This window comes from Oncorhynchus tshawytscha, linkage group LG07 (genome assembly GCF_018296145.1).
Source record: "Oncorhynchus tshawytscha isolate Ot180627B linkage group LG07, Otsh_v2.0, whole genome shotgun sequence".
In the NCBI taxonomy this organism is placed as follows: Eukaryota; Metazoa; Chordata; class Actinopteri; order Salmoniformes; family Salmonidae; genus Oncorhynchus; species Oncorhynchus tshawytscha.
The window spans coordinates 16232356-16236470 of record NC_056435.1 but is presented as its reverse complement, the minus strand read 5'-3'; positions in this window follow the sequence as shown (position 1 = coordinate 16236470).

Below are 4115 nucleotides of genomic sequence, written 5' to 3'. Positions count from 1 at the left end.
CTCCACAAATTTCTTGTTAACAAACTATCGTTTTGGGAAGTCAGTTAGGACATCTACTTTGTGAATGACGCAGGTAATTTTTCCTAAAATTGTTTACAGACAGATTATTTCAATTATAATTCACTGTATCACTATTCCAGTGGGTCAGAAGTTTACATACTCTAAGTTGACTGTGCCTTTAAACAGCTTGGAAAATTCCAGAAAATTATGTCATGGCTTTAGAAGCTTCTGATAGGATAATTGACATCATTTGAATCAATTTGAGGTGTACATGTGGATGTATTTCAAGGCCTACCTTCAAACTCTGTGCCTCTTTCCTTGACATCAGGGGAAAATCAAAAGAAATCAGCCAAGACCTCAGAAAAAAAATGGTAGACCTCCACAAGTCTGGTTCATCCTTGGGAGCAATTTCCAAACACCTAAAGGTACCACGTTCATCTGCACAAACAATAGTATGCAAGTATAAACACCATGGGACCACGCAGCCGTCATACTGCTCAGGAAGGAGACGCATATTGTCTCCTAGAGATGAACGTATTTTGGTGTGAAAAGTACAAATCAATCCCAGGACAACAGCAAAGGACCTTTTGAAGATGCTTGAGGAAACAGGTGCTAAAGTATCTATATCCACAGTAAAACGAGTCCTATATCAACATAACCTGAAAGGCCACTCAGCAAGGAAGAAGCCACTGTTGTGGGGGTACTTTGCTGCAGGAGGGACTGGTGCACTTCACAAAATAGATGGCACCGTGAGGATGGAAAATTAGGTGGATATATTGAAGCTACATCTCAAGACATCAATCAGGAAGTTAAAGCTTTGTAGCAAATGCGTCTTTCAAATGAACAATGACCCTAAGCATACTTCCAAAGTTGTGGCAAAATGGCTTAAGGACAACAAAGTCAAGGTATTGGAGTGGCCATCACAAAGCCCTGACTACAATCCCATGGAAAATATGTGGACAGAACTGAAAAAGCATGTGCGAGCAAGGAGGCCTACAAAACCTGACTACACCAGCTACTATCTAATGATTCTGCCAGTTGAGGACTTGTGAGGCATCTGTTTCTCAAACTAGAGACTCTAATGTACTTGTCCTCTTGCTCAGTTGTGCACCGGGGCCTCTCACTACTCTTTCTATTCTGGTTAGAGTCAGTTTGCGCTGTTCTGTGAAGGGGAGTAGTACACCGCTTTGTACGAGATCTTCAGTTTCTTGGCAATTTCTCGCATGGAATAGCCTTCATTTCTTAGAACAAGAATAGACTGACGAGTTTCAGAAGAAAGTCTTTGTTTCTGGCCAATTTTGAGCCTGTAATCAAACCCACAAATGCTGATGCCCCAGATACTCAACTAGTCTAAAGAAGGCCAGTTATATTGCTTCTTTAATCAGGACAACAGTTTTCATAATTGCAAAAGGGTTTTCTAATGATCAGTTAGCCTTTTAAAATTATAAACTTGGATTAGCTAACACAACGTGCATAGGAGTGATGGTTGCTGATAATGGGCCTCTGTACGCCTTTGTAGATATTCCATTAAAAAATCAGCCGTATCCAGCTACAATAGTCATTTACAACATTAACAATGTCTACACTGTATTTCTGATCAATTTTATGTTATTTTAATAGATGAAAAAATAGCTTTTCTTTCAAAAACAAGGACATTTCTAAGTGACCCCAAAATGTTGAATGGTAGTGTACATAGTATTGGTAACCATCTATACGCAATATAAAAATACAGTGCCTTGCGAAAGTATTTGGCCCCCTTGAACTTTGCGACCTTTTGCCACATTTCACAATAATTTTGCACACCCAATTTTTCAGTTTTTGATTTGTTAAAAATGTTTGAAATATCCAATAAATGTCGTTCCACTTCATGATTGTGTCCCACTTGTTGTTGATTCTTCACAAAAAAATACAGTTTTATATCTTTATGTTTGAAGCCTGAAATGTGGCAAAAGGTCGCAAAGTTCAAGGGGGCCGAATACTTTCGCAAGGCACTGTAAACATTTGAAGTGTAGACTAAATTGCACATTTTAATTAAATCCAAATTCTGCTTCCTGTAATGCATGTCCAATTCAAATTCGATTCAAATTCAAGAGTTTAATTGAAATTCAAGAGCAATTCGTAACTAAATTCTGAATCGACCCCAACCTTGCTAACCAGGTAACTACCCCATGTTCTTGAAGCATACAACAGATAAAAATGACAGGGGTGTTTTCATGTAAGGCTTTGTTGACATTTGTGCAAATAAAGGTTGAAAGATCATCTCCACCCCATTTCTATTGTTCTCCTCCTTTCATGTCTAAGTGGAGGTTCATTACCCTTACAGAAAAACAGGTTCTGGCAAACAGTTGTGGCAAACCTTTGGCCAATTCACCATAAATGTGTGACAAGCTCATATTTTCACATGCAAATTCGTTTTGTTGCAAACTGTTGTGGTGAATTTGCAGAACTTTCTGTTTGCTGCAAAGTATGAATATGCACATTTAGACCAGGTTTTTGGTTACTGTGTTTTAAACATTGAAATGTTTGTACATAAACCAAATCACACAACTTTAAATGAACTTACTACACAGAGAAATAAATGAAACATCTAAATATAGTAAATATACTAAACAACATGTATTCAATGTCTTTAACAGATAACAAATGTATCCAATACAACTTGAAATCATCAGCATGGTAATGAAGAAAAGAGCAAAGACTGGATATTTCATAAATAAATTGTTTAATCTTTTTATCTAGCTACAACATTTACATGAGAAAAATTGGAACACTGAGGATGTTGACCTTAGGATATTTAAAGGATCAACTACATAATTATTTACATGAGCCAAATGATAACTGAGCAATAGATTAACCAATGGAAGTTTAAATATATTAACAAACATTTCATAATTAAATCAACAAAAATTAAATCAAACCCAGTTCTGAAATATTGCCTTTTTGAGTGAACTTTTGTAGATGGTGGCCCGGATCTGGGAGAATTGTCATCAACTACACTGATTAGCATAGCGCAACGGTCCAAAAATATTACTAGAAAATATTCATATTCATGAAATCACAGGTGAAATATAGTGAAACACAGCTTAGCCTTATGTTAATCACCCTGTCATCTCAGATTTTGAAATTATGCTTTACAGCCAAAGCAAGACAAGCGTTTGTGTAAGTTTATCGATAGCTTAGCATAGCATTTTGTCCAGCTAGCAGCAGGAAGCTTAGTCACGAAAATCAGAAAAGCAATCAAATTATTAGTTTACCTTTGATGAGCTTTGGATGTTTTCACTCACGAGAATCCCAGCTAGACAGCAAATGTTCCTTTTGTTCCATAAAGCTTATTTTTATAACCAAAATACCTCAGTTTGTTGGTCACGTTATGTTGAGAAATCCACCGGAAATAGTGGTCAAATTAGCGACAAAACGCCGTGAATCAACGCAAGAATCACTCTGAGAGCCATCAGGTGACCACTTACACAATGTAGCCGCTTACGGGTATTCTTCAACATAAAGGCGTAAAACTACGTCACAATGCTGTAGACACCTTGGGGAATACGTAGAAAAAGTAATCTGATTGATATCCCATTCACTGCTCAATAGGGACGCATTGGAACGCAGAGCTTTCAAAACATGAGTCACTTCCGGATTGGATTTTTCTCAGGCTTTCGCCTGCAATATCAGTTCTGTTATACTCACAGACAATATTTTGACAGTTTTGGAAACTTTAGAGTGTTTTCTATCCCAAGCTGTCAATTATATACATATTCTAGCATCTTGTCCTGACAAAATATCCCGTTTACTTTGGGAACGTTATTTTTCCAAAAATGAAAATACTGCCCCCTTGTCACAAGAGGTTAATAGAAAATGACTGAAGTAAAAGTCATCAAGTAAAATACTACTTGAGTAAAAGTTTTAAAGTATTTGGTGAGAACAATACTTAAGTATCAAAGGTAAATGGAATTGCTAAAATGTACTTAAGTATCAAAAGTAAAAGTATAAATAGTTTCAAATTCCTTAAACCATTAGGCCCATTTATTTTATTTTTATAAATGTATTGACAGATAAGCAGGCGCACACTCCAACACTCAGACATAATTTACAAACAAAGTGTTTGTGTTTAGTGA